This window comes from Protopterus annectens, chromosome 3.part0 (genome assembly GCF_019279795.1).
Source record: "Protopterus annectens isolate FY-2018-M chromosome 3.part0, PAN1.0, whole genome shotgun sequence".
NCBI classification, from domain to species: Eukaryota; Metazoa; Chordata; order Ceratodontiformes; family Protopteridae; genus Protopterus; species Protopterus annectens.
Genome location: NC_056731.1, coordinates 321,217,082 through 321,236,138, shown reverse-complemented (window position 1 = coordinate 321,236,138; position 19,057 = coordinate 321,217,082). Strand labels below are relative to the sequence as shown.

At 38.7% G+C, this 19,057-nt stretch overlaps 1 protein-coding gene across 4 annotated transcripts in view; it reads right to left on the bottom strand.

The window, feature by feature from the left end:
* The window catches only part of GRB10 (growth factor receptor bound protein 10), a 2,734,830-nt gene that overhangs the window by 1,004,298 nt on the left and 1,711,475 nt on the right, over positions 1-19,057 (bottom strand). The gene's annotated exons all lie outside the window — the stretch shown is intronic.

Genomic DNA, 19,057 nt, shown 5'->3' with positions numbered 1-19,057 from the left:
AGACACCAACTATAAATAAGTACATTCTGGGCAACATAGTGATAGACAAGGTAGTTAAACTGGTGGTTTTAAATGGGAGCGAACAAACATGCAGTATAGTTTTCAGCCCATTTGTAACAATGATTATGTAAACTTTGCATTTTATCCAGATTTCTTTTTCATATGATCTAATAAAAGGTTAGAACAAAGAGGGTATTTTTAATATCCTACCTAACTTATGTTCTACGCAAATGGATAAAGACAGACTGTTCTAGTGATAGAAAATTAAAGGATGCAAAGTATTTTAATGTGATTGCAATGTTGGCCAAGTAAAGGATCATGCTTAACTGTTAATCAAAATATTCCAAGTTTGACTTAGTCAATCAAGACTAATTTCACATATGTAAAATTAGGCACCCTTGTACAACATAGTAACATTCAAACTTTGATACTTTGGTTTAAAGTTACTATGTCAGGAAATTGCAGGCAAACACTTTATATGACAACCTACAAAGACCAGATTAACTTAGTTTAACAAGGATTGTGTCGGTGTGGTTTGTTTTAATTTATATAAATGTATGATTGCTGATATCGTAAGTGATGATTTAATAAAGCTGTTTCTTGTTTAAAAGGGACAGGAATTGAATAATTGATGTAATGTTGCTTAGGTTATATGATATATAACAATATATGTGAAGTATAATGTTTGTTAATGTTAATTTGTTAATACAGTTTGATTACATTTGTATAAATGTAAATTTGCCTATGCCACGAGTGATAATTCAATAAAGGTGTTTAAAACACAGACGGTTTGTGGACAAATTTATAGAAACCTTCTTCTTCCAAAGTGTGGTAACCAAATTACACAGGTATAGAAGTGTACATAGGGCATGTCAAGGGGGAACTGCTTTAGGCACAAGGTGTTAGGAGGCACGTTTGGCTGATCCCAATTCCTATTTAATGCATCCTGGCTTTTAAAAGCTAGTACTGCATTTGTGGTCAAACTTGTGTGCTGTAGTGTTCCCTGTGTGGTTTATACTACAGCAAGCAGTTTGCTACAGTTTAAAATGTTTTTTAATGAAAAACCTGAGCAATGCAGCCGTCTGTGCAGAGTATAAACTGTGTCAAGCAGTTTGCTACAGTTTAAAACCTAAGTGCTGTAGCTCGCTGTGCAGAGTATAAAGTGTAGCAAGCAGTTTGCTAGAAAGTAAAAGAAAAAAAATATTTTTTATATGAAATAAAATAAAATAAAATGTGAGGAAGGAGGATGGTCGTTAGTAGGATGCAGAAAGCATGACCTGACTGGCTCCTGGGACAAGAAGGAGGGTCCGTGTATCTGGCCACCTGATAGTTTTTTTTTTTTTTTGCTCTTCACTTGAAGAGCCGAGGGGGTGGGGTGCAATTTCATCTGACTGTTAATTCACAAGTTCATTTACAGGCTTGCTGTTCTTGAACTGTTTGTAAGTTTCTGTGAGGCCATTTTTTGCTTGGGCTAAAGGAAAGTCTCTCTGTTGATCAGTGGCAGTGAAAAACATTGAGCAGCCTGTCTGCCCCCGTGGGAGTGGTTACTGACTTGAAACTGTAGTTTTATTGGCCATTCTGGGTCAATTCTAAAACTCCTTCATCTTCCTCTCTTAAAACCTGGTTGCCTCGTGGTTTTGGCGTCTTTTCAGGCTTGTTGGCTGTTGGGGAAGCACCCACCAAGAGGAGAAAACGCTGAGAGAAGAAAGGAGCCACTTTTGAGACTTTAAGTATTTTTCCTCTGTTTATTTGCTAAGTTTTTCTGCATAGCCGCCTATTTTGAGCATTTTCTGGCTTGTTAAATTTGATTTCTGCATTAGTAACAGTATTTAGAGCACAACCTAGAGCTGTTTACTGAATTTCCTGTTTGCACTTATTTTTAAAATTGTTTTTTCTCAAAACTTGCATTTTATCTGTCTTTGGCCTAGCACTCTTGTGTGGGGTCATTTACTGCACTGTTATAACTTGCTGATACTTGTTAACCTCTGCTATCTCTGAAAAACAAAAAAAAAATCTTGCTTTTTTCCCACTTTTCTGAGATTTAAAAAAGTTCATTTACAGGCTTGCTGTTCTTGAACTGTTTGTAAGTTTCTGTGAGGCCATTTTTGCTTGGGCTAAAGGAAAGTCTCTCTGTTGATCAGTGGCAGTGAAAAACATTGAGCAGCCTGTCTGCCCCCGTGGGAGTGGTTACTGACTTGAAACTGTAGTTTTATTGGCCATTCTGGGTCAATTCCAAAACTCCTTCATCTTCCTCTCTTAAAACCTGGTTGCCTCGTGGTTTTGGCATCTTTTCAGGCTTGTTGGCTGTTGGGGAAGCACCCACCAAGAGGAGAAAACGCTGAGAGAAGAAAGGAGCCACTTTTGAGACTTTAAGTATTTTTCCTCTGTTTATTTGCTAAGTTTTTCTGCATAGCCGCCTATTTTGAGCATTTTCTGGCTTGTTAAATTTGATTTCTGCATTAGTAACAGTATTTAGAGCACAACCTAGAGCTGTTTACTGAATTTCCTGTTTGCACTTATTTTTAAAATCGTTTTTTCTCAAAACTTGCATTTTATCTGTCTTTGGCCTAGCACTCTTGTGTGGGGTCATTTACTGCACTGTTATAACTTGCTGATACTTGTTAACCTCTGCTATCTCTGAAAAAACAAAAAAAAAAAATAATCTTGCTTTTTTCCCACTTTTCTGAGATTTAAAAAAGTTCATTTACAGGCTTGCTGTTCTTGAACTGTTTGTAAGTTTCTGTGAGGCCATTTTTTGCTTGGGCTAAAGGAAAGTCTCTCTGTTGATCAGTGGCAGTGAAAAACATTGAGCAGCCTGTCTGCCCCAGTGGGAGTGGTTACTGACTTGAAACTGTAGTTTTATTGGCCATTCTGGGTCAATTCCAAAACTCCTTCATCTTCCTCTCTTAAAACCCTCTTTTGCGCGTTTTTGAGCATAGCGCAACAACGGGCAGCGCCACCTAATTGGGTTTAAACTATTCCTGGCTCCACAAAGTCTGCTCTTCACTTTTTCCCTTAGAACTGCTCTATCTCTCAATTTAAACACCATATTCTCATTCTAAGGCCATTCACTGGTCCAATTAAGTAATCCTACAAGTTAGCACTATTAAACCATAAGCGCTACTTACTCTTATAATCTCTATGATTACCCTGTCCTCTATTGGTCCATCTTAAATTCAGTTTCCCTATTACTCTAGCATGTCCAAAGGTCAGTCAATGGTTTCCTCTCCAGTCCAGCTGGTGAATCTGGGAATTTTGAGGCAATGTTACAACTGTCTCATGTACACGGACAACCCTCTCCTCATCCAAACAGGTACAAATATATGTGAGAGATGCAACTATTTAGCCAAACTGGAGGCTGAGCTCTCTCATCTCAAAACTGGTGTAACCAGTCAGGAGGAGAAGGTAACCTCACACAACACAATTCCAGTATCACATAGTCCCACCACATCAGCGAACCAAACATATAAATACACAAAAACATACTCGGAGGCTCTAAATAAAAATCTACCTAAGCAACAGAGACCTCCAAGGCAGACATCCAAGCAAACGCTACCTCAAAACAAAACACACACAACACATAACCCACAAAGTCAGTGTGCCAAGCAGCCACAGCCCTTAAGGCTGAATAACACACCTGATACTCTTGTTATAGGTGACTCTATTGTCAGACACACTGACGTCCCGCTCATCAGGCTGAATAAAGAGAAGGTCACAGTGAGCTGCCTATCGGGCGCTAGGATCCGCCACATAACGCAAGCACTCAGGTCACTCCAAAGCAAATACAAATATGACTCAGTCATTGTACATGCTGGTGTGAATGACCTGAGACGTACCTCCCTGGACTACATGAAAAGGGACATAGAGGAGCTCTCTGATCATGTAGCCCAGGCTGGTATGACCCTGACCTTGAGCAGCATCTTACCCTCACCTAGAATGATGCCACAGTACAAAGACAAAATGATCAATTTTAACAATTGGCTAAAATTTTGGTGTCATTCAAAGGGGATCCAGTGTCTGTCAGCCTGGGATGACATGCTCGACAAGCCACGTTGCTTCGCTAGGGACGGCTTGCACCTGTCACCACTGGGCTTTCGGATATTGGCAAAGGCTCTTGCCACCCCCATAGTGCCTTTAGGCAAGGCTCAAAAGTCAAACCCACCCCCATAGAGAGCACAAGGAACAAGAAACTAAGGGTAATGCTGCTAAACGCCAGAAGTCTTAACCTCAAGATGCACGCACTCAAGCTCTCCTCAGTATGGAGAACATCGATATCTGTGCAGTGACAGAAACCTGGTTCAAGGCTCCAGAGAGCACCCCAGCACTACCAGGCTATACCTCATATCATGCTTTTCGCCCCAAAACCCGGACCGAACCACAAAAGGAGGGGAGTTTCCATATTTATCAAGGATATCCACACCTCCAGGTTAGTGGCATTGCACGGTATCGGAGACCATCCATGTGCAACTAACAGTGGGCAAGACTGCTTTTCAGTTTATAGCATCCTACAGACCACCCTCTCAAAGTCAGGAATCTCATTACGCTTTCCTGAAAACATTGGAGAACATGAAGATCTCTCCTAACACCATTATATTGGGCGACTTCAACTACCCAAACATTGACTGGAAGCACTACTCAAGCCCCAGCACCTTAGCCCAAAGATTCCTGGAAATTATAAACTCAAATGCTATGGAACAACTAGTCACCACTCCCACAAGAGGGGACAACATACTAGACCTGATCATTACCAACATGGGGACTCTATGCTCCACACCAGAAGTATATCCCTCATTGGTAAGATCAGACCATAAATTAATTTCACTGGATGTCCACATCCCGACTCCACCCCAGCCCAGAAAACCACAGTGAAAAACTTCTCAAAGCGAACTTTTCACTTCTCAAAACCGGTGGAATCCTTCAAGGCCACAGGGCCAGTGGAAACTACAGCCCAAACTGCAGAATCCTATATAAATGCATTCTACAGACATCTCCAGGAATGCATGGATCATGCTATCCCAAACAAAACCAAGACCCAATCATCCAAAGCCAGGCGTCCAGTCTGGTGGACCCCTGCCATAAATAAACTGTACAACAGAAGGAGGAAGCTACTACATGATAGAGCAAAATCCCTAATAGGGAAGGCATCTCTGATCAGTACTAGCAAAAATTACAATCCCTCATAAAATCCTCCAAGGCCAGCTTCGAGAGAAAAATTGCACAGGACACCAAGGACAATCATAAGGCTTTTTCAGTTATGTTAGAAACTTGGGATGCAACTCCCAGACTTGTTCTGAGTTGATTCTAAACGACAAAAAATACACTGAACCCACAGACATCGCCAATATCCTGGCAGACAGGTTCAGTGCGAACTTCTCCACCCCCCCAAAAGAGCAAATATCTATCCCGGCAGAGGGCTGCCTCCCAAACATCTCAGATGCTCAGGTGAAAGCTGCCCTCTCCAAAGCAAAAAACACTGCTTCCATGGGACCAGATGGCGTCCCAGGTTGCGTCCTACATGAACTACAAGAGGAACTAATCCCTCAAATAAAACAGCTATACAATCTCAGCCTCACTACAGGATATGTGCCCACAGAATGGCGTACAGCAACAGTGGTCCCACTCCACAAAGGTGGAGCATCTACGGACCCTGGAAACTATCGCCCCATAAGCCTGACTAGCTTAGTCTGCAAGGCTATGGAGAGGATCATCATGGAGCTCATAAACAAAGACATTGGGGACCTACAGACACTAGATCATACCCAGTTCGGCTTTGTCAAGGGCAGATCCTGCCTTTTGAACCTGGTTGACTTCTTTGAAACAGTCACCAAAGCCATAGATGAAGGAAAGGTAGTCCACACAGCCTATCTGGACCTTGCAAAGGCATTTGACACAATACCCCACTCGGGCATCATAGATAAGCTATCCAGCTTAAATATAAACCCCTATGTCACAAGATGGGTGCAAACTGGCTCAAAGACAGAACCCACAGAGTGAGAGTTGCTGGAGCCATGTCAGACTCAAAACCGTCACAAGTGGCGTCCCACAGGGTTCTGTCCTGGGACCACTCTTGTTCGGTATATACTTTTCCGAGGTACAGGCAACGTGGGAGGACTATGGCTCACCAAGTTCGCAGACGACTGCAAACTGGGCCATAATCAACTCTCCAGCTGACACAAACATCCTTCAAAAAGGTCTCACAGAGACAGATAACTGGTGCCAGCGCCATGGTTTAAAGCTAAATGCCAAAAATGTATAGTCATACCCTTTGGCAAAAACAATGTGCCCACAAATTACCACATAGGCGGAAACCCATTAAGTACAGAGAAAGTTATTAGAGACCTGGGGACCCAAGTTGATAGCAATCTCTCCATTGAAAACCACATTGCCAAAGTGGTTAGAAAGACCTTCTACATAGCCCACCTCATCACGAAGGGTTTCACATCTAGATCAAGAGAGGTAATCGTGCCCCTTTATTCATCCCTCATCAGGCCCATCATAGAATACAATGCCCCTTTTGGGATGTACCTTACCCGACACCTGCAGCAATTAGAAAGACCCCAAAAGTATCTCACCAAGAGGATCAAGGGTCTCAAACAGATGCCATATACTGCTCGGTTAAAAAAACTCCAGCTCTACTCAGTTGCATACCGCCTACTTCGAGGCGATCTATGCCTGACATACAAAGCTATGTCAAATCCAGAATTAATGGACATGCTCCACCTCAGTAAATCTAGATCCCTTAGAGCCACATGCTCGAGGGACTTGAACCTCAGCACAGAAATAAATAGAACTTGCTGGAGGGACAGGTTCATAACCCAGAGGCTCCCTTCGCTCTGGAATAGAATTCCAGTTCATGTGAGGCAGAGCACCTCACTGAATCAAGAAGAATCTCGATAAGTGGATGGGGGATCGTAGGTTTGTCCCAGGGATTACTCCTGTGTCACTATTAGACAGAGGCACAGTAAACTAAACCTTAAAAAAGGGCACAGTATACTCAAATCAAGGGGTGGCATAAGCCATACAGAATCGGGCTAGGCTTATAATTGCCCCAGGGCAGATAGCCTAGTATGAACCTATGAACCTATGAACCTAATACATTTTCAAATGGCTTAAAGTCATTGCTACCTGTAAACTATGCAGTTTAATTACAACCAATCTGCTTCACACATTTGCACAGATACATTTTCATACCGAAAATAATTTTTTTCCATGAGTTACAAAGCCTTACAACTTGTTGAGACAAACTGGTTTTAGCAAGTCTTCCTGAGAAGAGAACGAGAGGGAAATTGAAAGATAAGTGAGTATAATGGCATCAAAATGGAAATGAGGGTATTATTTAAAAGAACCGACAAGTTACAACTCAGGCAAAGATTCAGTCTCATTCCTCACAGATTTTCTGATTTTCTTCAGTAAATTAGATATGTTTAAGAGTAAAATTGGGAGAGTACTTCTTTTTCTGAACATATTCTGTAATTTTTAAAAGCCCGAGTAAGGATTTTCTAATGCACTGAGGCTGAGAGATATAAACATGGAACTATTTAATAACGGACTGCACAGTTCAAAAAGAAAAACAAAAACAAAACAGGAAGGGCTATATGCAAGAAACGACATTTTTGATATATTTAGTTTTGAAAAACAGCAACTTAAAAAATATGACTTTTTGTAGGGGTTTGCCTACAAGAACAGAAAGAACTGCCTTTCAGCTTACCGTTCATAGCAAATTATATACAGAAAAAACTGTGAGCTGAAAAACTTAAACCAAAATAATTTTTTTTTTTTTTTGCAGAAAGGCAAGCCCCTTTGCACATCCCCTAATTTATATATACCAATTCCATGGTTGCCTAACAGTGAATAAAAGAGGAAAAACAACTTCAACAGACTTACCACTGGCCCACACAATACATCACACAGCTAGGAAAATCACTGAAATGAAACACAGTCGCAATAAAGACGCATGATGGCAGAGTAGGGATGCTATTCTGCAAGTGCTACTTAGCATTAGAAGGACTGTTTTACAGACTACTACATGATTTACAGTTCTATTTTTGATTATCTGTTTTACCATGAGCATGAATGCTAATCTATTATTACAGTTAAGTAAACTAAATACAGACAAAAAAATAACATGACAGAATTAGGCTTGCATTGTGTCTTTGTGGACTTAGAGAAAGCATATGACAGGGTGCCTAGAGAGGAGTTGGAGTACGGTATGAAGAAGTTGGGAGTGGCAGAGAAGTATGTAAGAGTGGTACAGGATATGTACAACGGTAGTATGACAGTGGTGAGATCTGCGGTAGGAGTGAAAGATGCATTCAAGGTGGATGTGGAATTACATTAAGGCTCAGCTCTGAGCCCTTTCTTATTTGCAATGGTGATGGACAGATTAACAGACGAGATCAGACAGAAGTCCCCGTGGCCTATGATGTTTGTGGATGACATTGTGATCTGTAGTGAGAGTAGGGAACAGGTTGAGGAGACCCTGGAGAAGTGGAGATATGCTCTAGAGAGGAGAGGAATGAAGGTCAGCAGGACTAAGACAGAATATGTGCGTGTGAATGAGAGGGAGGATAGAGGAATAGTTAGGATGCAGGGAGTAGAGTTGGTGAAGGTGGATGTGTTTAAATACTCGGGATCAACAGTTCAGAGTAATGGTGAGTGTGGAAGAGAGGTGAAGAAGAGAGTACAGGCATGGTGGATTGGGTGGAGATGAATGTAAGAAGTGATTTGTGACAGACGGGTACCAGTAAGAGTGAAAGGGAAAGTCTACAAGAGGGTAGTAAGACCAGCTATGTTATATAAATTGGAGACAGTGGCAGTGAGGAAAAGACAGGAGTCAGAGTTGGAGGTGGCAGAGTTAAGTATGTTAAGATTTGCATTGGGTGTGACAAGCATGGACAGGATTAGGAATCAGTACATTAGAGGGTCTGGTCAGGTTACACGGTTTGGAGACAAAGCCAGACAGACGAGATTGCGTTGGTTTGGATATATGCTGAGAAGGGATGCTGGGTATATTGGCAGAAGGATGCTAAGGATGGAGCTGCCAGGTAAGAGGAAAACAGGAAGGCCTAAGATAAGGTTTATGGAAGTGGTGAGAGAGCATATGCAGGTGGTTGGTGCGACAGAGCAAGATGCAGAGGACAGGAAGAAATGGAAACAGATGATCTGCTGTGGTGACCCCTAATGGGAATAGCCGAAAGAAAAAGAAGACATCACATGGTGGGATAATTTAGACTTTTCACAAGGCAGCAATCCCATCTTACAAGTATTTGTCTGCCTCTATTGAGTAAATTGATGCATTTTTATTACTTGTATAATTAACAAGAGTCTGACAACAAAACTAATTTACAAGATTTGATATCTGATAACTCTGTTTTGGTATGTGTTAGAAACAAATCCAAGACTTCATAAATGAGTAACACTGGTGAAGCAGTATGCAATGACAAGAGTATTTTTTAAACTTTCCATATTAAACAGAATTTGGGTAATGCAGCTAGGTGCTCATTTAAACTGTCACTGCAACATTTAGTTTAGCTGTATATATTTAGCACCAGTATATGCAACACAAAGTTTAAAAAACACCCAATCGTTGTCACAAATCATTTTGCCAGCTCTACTCCTTTATAAAGCCCCAGGGAAAATGTAATCCCTAACATATAAGATTTGAAATATTTGATATTTTACCTTTGTGAAACAGCAATAAATATACTGGTTTACAAAATTATTTAAGTGAATAATAAAAATGTTTACCCATTTATAGATTTTAAGCAGGATTCATCTCCTTACTTGCATATGTACATTTTGAGAGGTAGTCAGACCTAAAGGGGAAATATTTAATGGACATGTTATTATTTCTTATGGTCATGTAATTCATATTTGTCTCTTTTAATTGATTTTATAAGTATTTTAAGAAAATACATGTGCTGCAGTTAGGAAGATTCCTTTTATTTTATCATTTTTTTATAATTTTGCTGCTCTTAATTTAAGTACTGGCTGCCATGACAAATTCTCATTCAAATTTTATGCCTTTGGGGTTCGTTCCTTGTCCGTTGGCTTTATGCCCTTGAGGACTGTATTAGAGACATCACCTTAGCGATGTCGATTTTATTTAAATTTTAACTCATTGGTTGAGTGATTTTACTCGTTTAAATTCTCATTCAACCCAGGGCATGTCCCTGCATTGAATGCAGAAAAATTATAAAATAAAAATTTTTTCAACATGCTATTTGTTAGAATTTTAATTGGTGTGTTTACATAGAAGGACATACGAGCAGATGTTTACACTGTAAATATTTAGCATAGATAAATTGATGTTTAAAAATTTAATTGTGAAATGTATGTGTTTTAAAAAATTAATATATTCTTAATGATTTGTTAGTCTTTTGTGTAATGGATTTTTAGAAGGGAGGCTTTTGAATATCAACTGTTTTATTTTAGTCTCTACACTTTTTGAGATGCTGAGTGAACTCTTTAAATTTTGACAAATGCCACATTATAAAAGGAAGTGATGTTTCTTAACGTTTTCCTCAATGTGGGATGAAAGCGCTTAATATATATATTTTTATTAAAGGTTTTGGCTCAGTAAGTTTCACCGGTTACTGTTCCTTTCATACTGGTTGTATGGTTATCTGTGCTCGTTTGCAGTGCATGCCCCTATTGACATGGTTCTAGAAGAACAGGAATAAAGGTTTAGCTGTTTCTTCTTGATTAATTGAATGTAAAATTATTAGAAGGCCAATTTCAATACTATGGCCAGGATGGAAGTCATGTTGAGTGGAAGAATGTAGGGTTTTTATGCTGAAGTGGTTGAGCACTTGTTTACTGACATAGTTTTCAAATGTTTTTCAGAGGGACAAGTAGCTAAGAGCCTATAACTTCTAAGGGTAATTTCAATTAACCCCTTTATGTAGTGGGATGCATGACTGCTTTAATAGATTAGGGACTTCTGATTCGTTTAAGTAGTGATTTACAAGAACAGACACAAAATATGTAATAATTAGACACTTTGCAGGTAGGCTTTTCACTGCTAGTAATGCAGTTCTGAGTTTTTCCAAGTTTCTTTATTGTTTGTGAGGGTGGCGGAGAGGGAAAAAGGGTAGCTTTTTTCTTATGGGTGCCCAAAAATATTGGAGTTGCCTGTTTTGATGTTGTTTAGGATAATGGCAAAGGTTATAAAATGTTTGGTTTACATGCAATATTAAAATCAGTTTCATCAAGAAGCACGCAGGGCTAGGATTTGGATCCTGGCTTCAGGTTGCTTACAGATAACATGTACATAATTTATTATAGCAAATGGGAAAAAATATTAAAAACTGGACACATCAGAATGTTTGTGGAAAATAATTAATTACTGCATAGCAGGCAGAAAAGAAGCAAGTTTATCCTTGCAATTAGGGGATGTCGAGAGACAGGTGTGATACTCAAGCTGCTATATACAGCTGTTTTTAGAGTATTTTTTTCTGGTAGGATAAAATACATTTTTGAAAACAGAACAGACTAAGAAGGAAATTTAAGAAATTTACTCAACAAGGAGTGACTCTGCAACCAAAGTGGACTCTACTTCTCATTCTTCTGACAATAACAGGGCCCATAGTGAAAACTTGCCAGTGAAACCACCCTCACAGATGCCCTATGCAGACCGTGTCAAAAATCTACAGCTTTACTCCATCGTATGTCGCCTACTCAGGGGCGATCTCTGCCTAACATACAAAGCTATGTCAAACCCAGAGCTGTTGGACATGCTCCACTTAAAGAAATCCCAATCCCTCCGAGCTACACGCTCTAGGGACCTAAACCTCGTCACCACAATAAACAGAACATGCTGAAGGGATAGATTCCTGTCTCAGAGACTTCCCATACTCTGGAACAAGCTACCCATCTATGTCAAACAAAGCTCCTCATTAGCACTCTTCAAGAAAAATCTTGATGATTGGATGGGAAATGGGAAATTCACCCCGGGGATCACTTCTGTGGCTCTGCTCGACAGGGGCACAGGAAAATAATTTTCTTGGGTGGCGAAAGCCAGGGTACATTTTTTTGCTAGGCTTGTATGGGCCCTAGGGCCGATAGCCTAGTACCTACCTATGAACCTATGAAACCATTTCCATTATTCTAAAGAAAATTGAGCAACAGCAATGCTAGAAAAATGAGGAGTATCTTAGACTTAACCTACAGACAATGAGGAAGAAGGCCATCAGTATATGTGGAAGTAGGAAGTAAATGGAAAAAACATAAAGAGTTGTTTCAATAAGATGCAATTTGGACACGAGAACTGTGCTTTTGTAAGAAAAAATTGGCTAAAAAAGATAAAAAGAAAAGGTCTTGTTCTTACTAATGTGTGTATAATACATTTCTTGCAGTAAGTTGCATGTTATATTCTAAAACTTGAAGGATATATTCTAAAGTAGTTTTGTACAGTGTGCAGAGTTGCTTTAAAAATGAGGTGGAGAACTGCTGTTTATGACAGTGATATTAGTATAAGAACATTTTTTCTTGATTGTAATGCATCCCAGGTTTATGCTGTAACAAAATAACCTCTGGATATAAGTAACATAATGTTGTGATCTTAGGCTGTCTGGGAGGATGTAATATAATATTATGTTTGTATTAAAACATAATACATTCCTGGAAGAATTAGAGACTAAAGTTCATAGTTTATGCTGTAGACAAGGGAAATATTTTAAGCAAACAGGCTGGAAAATGGACAGCATTGAAAATAAGAGTTGTTTCTTGCATTTGTAAAGATATCAGCTGTTTTTCTCCATCAGTGAATTAAGTAATGATTTTTTACACTGAGGGTATTCTAAGAGGGATGTTGCTAGGATTAGGGAAGGAGATCATATTTCTCTTCAGTAGAAACCCTGGTATGTGACTCTGCTTTGACACAAGATAAGCAACTGATTGTCATTAGAGTTCCTTTAATTTATTTTAGTGACAGTCATTTAGCTTGTGAAATGGTGAAAAAGAACTGGCCGATTTTGATGGCCGATGAAGAACTTACATCTACAGGCAGCTTGGAACCGAGGTTTCCCTTTAAAAACAAGAAATCTTTGAAACGACTTTGTTACAAAAGACAGCACATGAATGAGATGGCCATGAAAAGTATTGGTACATTTCCATGTGGATTAGTACATCCACATGTTTTGTACATCCTGATACAGGGATATGTCAAAAACTGAAGCTGCATGCCAATTGCACTGCAAGAATATAGTTTATTTGGCAATATGCAGCACCTGTCCCTGCTTTTGTATAGGGAAGACTAATCACTCCCTTAAGGAGCACATTCAGCAACATTTGTATGATATACCGAAAAAGAATTTGTCAAATGCTTTAGCGAGGTGTGTTGAGATTTATGGTGACACACATCTATTTAAATTCCTAAATCAGCCCTAGTTGCAAATGTGTGTGTGCAAGTGAGTGGTATGGATGAACTACCATGGCAGGGCTAGCCACCTGGCGGTGTAAACCTTGGCTCGAGATGACCGTCAATGTTGAAATGACACACCAACCCCATGTGCAAATATGGGAAAAAGGGGTTGAAGATGGATGGACATCTAATTAAATTCCTGGTGTTACAAGTTATTCCTGAAGATTTGAGAGGGGGTGATCTAACTAATAAAATGGGACAAGCTGAAATAAGATGGATCGTACTGTTACAAACAGATAAGAGTTTTGGGTTAAACTGTATGGTGCCTTTAAAACCAGTTTTCAAATCATGTCATTTGCATCAATAGTTATTTTGTTTTATTGGTAATTATATAATGAATGTATGAATGGGATTTAAATGCTGCTTTTTAACTGAGTTTTATGGTCTGATGAAGCACTGACTTGATGTGAAAGAGCTTACCAAATTAAAAAAAGAGCGTGTTTTGCCTTAAGCCATGTTGGCTGTGTCTTCATTTTTATTTATACAAATATCTGCAGTTGAAGAAAATGAGTCTACAGGTGCAGACAATTAATAAGGAAATGATTGAACAATGTACTCTGAATTATTTGTATAATTATTATTTAAAGGGGAACTGTAAAGCAGTTCAATGAAAATAAATTCTGACACTAAGGCAAATGAATATGTTTGCAAATAGTTGCATCCTTAGCAGTCTTACAACACCTGTATTACAATAAGATTGGAAAATTTAATTTATTCATTTAACTCATTTCATCCAAGAGAGTTCTGGAAGTTTGCAGAGTAAGTTTTAATGGACGGAACCTAACCTTTAGATAGAATCAAATTATGTACTCGCATTTCAAACAAATGTTCATATGTCTGGAACTACTGGTGTTACTAAAGAAGTGCAAATGGCAAACTCTTAGCACAACCTATTTTTTTTATAGTGGTACTATTCTTTATAAATCACAGTAAACATAGTTACTACAGAATTTGTAAAAAATTGTCTTTTGGCTTCTCCTGTTAGGGGTCGCCACAGCGGATCACCGGTCCACAGATTGGCTGGCAGTGGAGTTTTTACGTTGTCGAGTTATCATCCTGGTGCCCAACCTTCACAGAAGGAATGCACACATGCAAGCACACGCACCTACGGCATGTCTTTAAAACTCATTCGACCGCAGGGAGGACATGCAGACTCCGCACAGAAGGTGCTCCAAACAAGAATCGAACCAGAGAACATCTTGCTGTGAGGCAACAGCTCTAACCACTGCAACACCATGGCTGTCAGTAACTATAGAAGTTGTAATATTTTGTATACAACTTACAATATCTCAGGAAACCACTCAAGTAACACACATACTGTCAACAGCATTCTGACTATCCCTCTGAGAGCTTTCATATCAGGCTAAGCAGTTCTGTCTGTGCAATTTGATTATTGAGATATTTAGAAAACCATGAAATGTATGGCAATATAAATAAATATTATTTGAACAGCAATAAATATCTCCTTACTTGCACTAGACAGAGGTCAAATAACAACATGGTTGCGTTTGTCATTATGTAAACTTTAATATGGAACCTTTCAATACTTAGTATGTAGCATGGTTTTAAAATTATTAATGGAAATATGAAAAAGAAATATTTGATGACTAGAGGCATCAGTGGCATGTAACTGCAAATGCACCTACAGGCACCAACTGTCTGTAATGAGTTAAGGGCAGCTACTACACTTTTTCTTAAGGCTAAAGGACAGTTGACTGAGAGCAAGGAAGCTTCTTGTTATATCAGCGAGTGAAACAGAGATAGGACAGGGATATATGCTATCTACCATGCACTTCCAGTATGATTAAATTTAATTTAGACCAGGTAAAGCTTGCAGGTGCATCTAGCTTAGGGCAACTTTCACTATATGGAACAGTAACATCCCTTTTTGTAAAGTGTATATAGTTTTATGTATTTGCTGTGAGTTAAAAGGGGATGAGTGGGTTAGAAAATGTATGTACGCACTTATTTTTTTGTTTTATGACCATTTTTATAGAAGTGCAAAGTCTGGGAAAATGTCACATGGGCTCAAACAAAGATGAGAAGCAGCAACTGTATACAAGATAAGTCTGCCACGCATTAGTATGTGCATGTAAATTGCATTTTGGAAAAGTATTTAAAATAATTGTCATGAAGGATAAATTAAAATAATACTTTTTTATTAGTATCAATTTTTAACATGGAGTGTATACGACACTGCAGGTGTAGACAAAAAGTAAAAGGTAATCAATTATATTAAGAAATGCAAGGTGGAAATAGTAATGTAACAGGAGACAAGTTTGGATAGAAATCAGCATGTGAATTTGGCAAACAAAGGATTTTAGAATGGACACTCAGTATCAGGGACAAATGAAAGTGGGAACAATAATACTGATTGTAAGAGGGTCACCAATAGTGCTAGATAATAAAAAGATGATAATGATAAACTGGTGGTAATAAGGAGTTTATGACTGGGAAGGAGGATTACACCAGTATGCATTTATATTCCACCTAAATCTACTATTATAGAACTTAAGAGAATCTTGGTAGAAATCATTAGCTTTCAGCGGGGAATATTACTTACATGTGGGGACTAGAACCTCATTTGCAGCAGTAAGAATGTATAGGGCCTTGGAGGGGAAATCTAACAAAAGTAGGTAGATTTCTAGAAAAAATATATATGAGAATATTTTGTATAGAAAATGTGCCTTTAGTAGTCATTCAGAAATTACACATTCCCCAAGGCACAATACATGGGCTACACTGCATAAAAATTATATTCCACAGGGTCATGGGCACTTAATTGAAAGTTTTAAAACACAACCAATAACTACCTGAGATTATGCATTAATAAGAGTGAGATAAAAATACAGGGCAATGAAGTGAAAAATTAGACACTAATGCTTTCTTACTTATCTGTTAAAAATAAAAAAAGGGGGACAGTACCAGCAACCTCAGAAGAAAGCTGTGGTATCTGTATTACACAAAAAAGGTGAAGATCCTTTAGTCTAAGCTTTACATAAAATTTTAATTCTAAACTATGATTACAAAGTATTTAAGTCTATGCTAGCTAAGAGACTGGCAAATGTATTGCCAAAGTTGAAAGATATAGCTCAATGTGGTTTTGAAGAGGCGGTAAACATCTGACAATATTAACAAAAATGATATCTCAGAGGGAAGCAGAAAGTAATAGAACACTATTACTAGTGGATCCTGACACAGAGAAAGCATTAAACAGAGTCAGCTCAGATTTTATGACTAGGGCAATGGGTAGCATTTGCATTCCATCACAAAATAATAGTGTTAATAAGGATGGTATATGAAAGGTCAGAGGCAAAAATTAAAATAGAAGGGTTTCTCGCCAACTAGCTGTGTTTGAACAGAGGAACCAGATAGGGCTGTCGTCTTTCCGCTTTGTTATTTGGTTTGTATTTACAACTATTAGCAAGGAAAATAAGGGTCTCTCAAATAGAAGGATATAGCTGGCATGGTAATCAAGAAAAGTTAGTTTGCAGATGATATTATTTTGCACTCGATAAAACCAACAAAGGACATTCTGGTATTGTGGAACATTTTGAGACAGTTTCAAGCCATTTTTTAAACACCTTTATAGAATTATCACTTGCAACACAGGCAAATGTATATTTATATAAAAATAATCAAACTGTATTAACAAGTTCTTATTTACAAACATTATACTTCACAAACATTGCTATACATCATATAACCTAAGCAACATTACATAAATTATTCCGTTCTTGCCCTCTTTTTAAACAAGAAACATCTTTATTAAACCATCACTTACAACATAGGCAATCATACATTTATATAAATGAAAACAAACTACACCGACACAGTTCTAGTTGCAAGCATTTTTATATCACAAACCATACTGTCACACTCCCAGTTGCAAACATTATACATCACTTATAATCTCTTGAATAATTTTCAAACATTACATAGCTCATTTAAGTCTGTTTGATTCATGGCTGGAGTGCCTTCTGTGTGGAGTCTGCATGTCCTCCCCGTGGTCGAGTGGCCTCCGAAAGACATGCGTGAATGGGTGTGCCCTCACTGAAGGTTGGGGGTCGGGCTTGCAACTCGGCACCATAAAAATCGACTGCCAATCATTAGCGGACCAGAGTTCCGCTCTGGGAAAAGCCGAAAAGACAAACAACAACATAGCTCATTTAAGTCCTGCCTTCTTTTAAACCTCATTCCTCCCCTATATGTATTGTTCCCACAATTTCATTTTTTCCTACTTAGTTTGCTCCTACCCTTTTCAAAAGATTTCAGTTCCAGTTGTTTTATTGTGGTTGTCTTTGGAATCTTTGGCAATTTTATTTTCGTAACTAGCTTTGAAGGATTTTATGAAGGATCTCAGTTTCTTACTGAGGCTGTTAAGGGAGTTTTTTGCATCCTGGGATTTTCCTCTTTTCTGCAACAGTTTCTTCCTTTTGTTGTAAAGTTTGTTTATGGCAGGGGACCACCAGATTGGCTTCCTTTTTTGGATGAGAGCATCTTGGTTCTATTTGGGATGGCACGATTCATGCATGAGTGGATGTGCTCGTACAGTGCCTTAGTGTAGGATTCAGCAGTTGAACTTCCAGTTCCCGTCTGCATGGATGTCATGAAGTTTGTCACTTCTGACTTGAGTAGCATGAAGTTGGCTTTGGAGAAGTTTTTTTATGGAGGTTTCCTTACTGGGGGGTGGGGGTGGGATGTGGATGTTAAGGGTGATTAGCTTATGGACAGACCTGACTAACGAGGGGATGACCATAGGTGTGGAGCATTGATTTCCCATGTTGGTAATGACCAGGTCTACTCTGTGAAATGCTTTCTCTGTATCAAGACCCACCGACAACAATGGTATTTTCTTACATTCTGCTTCCCTCTGGATCATCAGTGTTCTGCCAAATGTTTGCCACCCCTCCACAAAACTACACTGATACATATCTATCTATTTTGGCATTACCTTTGCCATTCTTTTAGCCATTATAGACATGAACACCTTATACTCATGGTGTAGTATTGAAATAAGCCTGTATGAGGCTGGATCTGATGGATCTTTACCCTCTTTAGGTGTTACAGCTACCCCTGCTTTCTTCCAGGATGTTGGTACTTCTCCTCTTAAAATACTGTTAAACAAAACCTTCCAGATCTTTATCAGTTTTTTCCCTCCTAGCTTCCAAACTACTATAGAAGTACCATCTATTCTGGGGACTTACCTGTAGATTGGTTATACATCACAATTTTTTATCTTATCTCCTCCTATTCTAACAGTTAGTAATTGAGCCTCATCTACCTGTAACCTTGGCACATTTAATTCTTTCATAAACATTTCCATTTGTATCTTTTCTTGATTTCCATATTTCTTTGCTGGTTGTGGTACATAGGATTCTGAAATAAGAGAAATGGTCTGATGATATGGCAAGCTAAAGATAATGGTGGCATTTACTGTGGAGATGCCATTGGACCTGTGAATGTATAGTATGTGTGAGATAATAGGGTTCGCTGAAGTATACATAAGGCAGAGGGTGACTCTCAGTAGCTTGTGGGAAGGATGACAAGATTTTGAATTGGCCTGCCTAGTTTTACAATTTAGTTCCTGATTTTTGTTTTGTGTATGTGAAAAAGCATTATGGTCATTTCTCT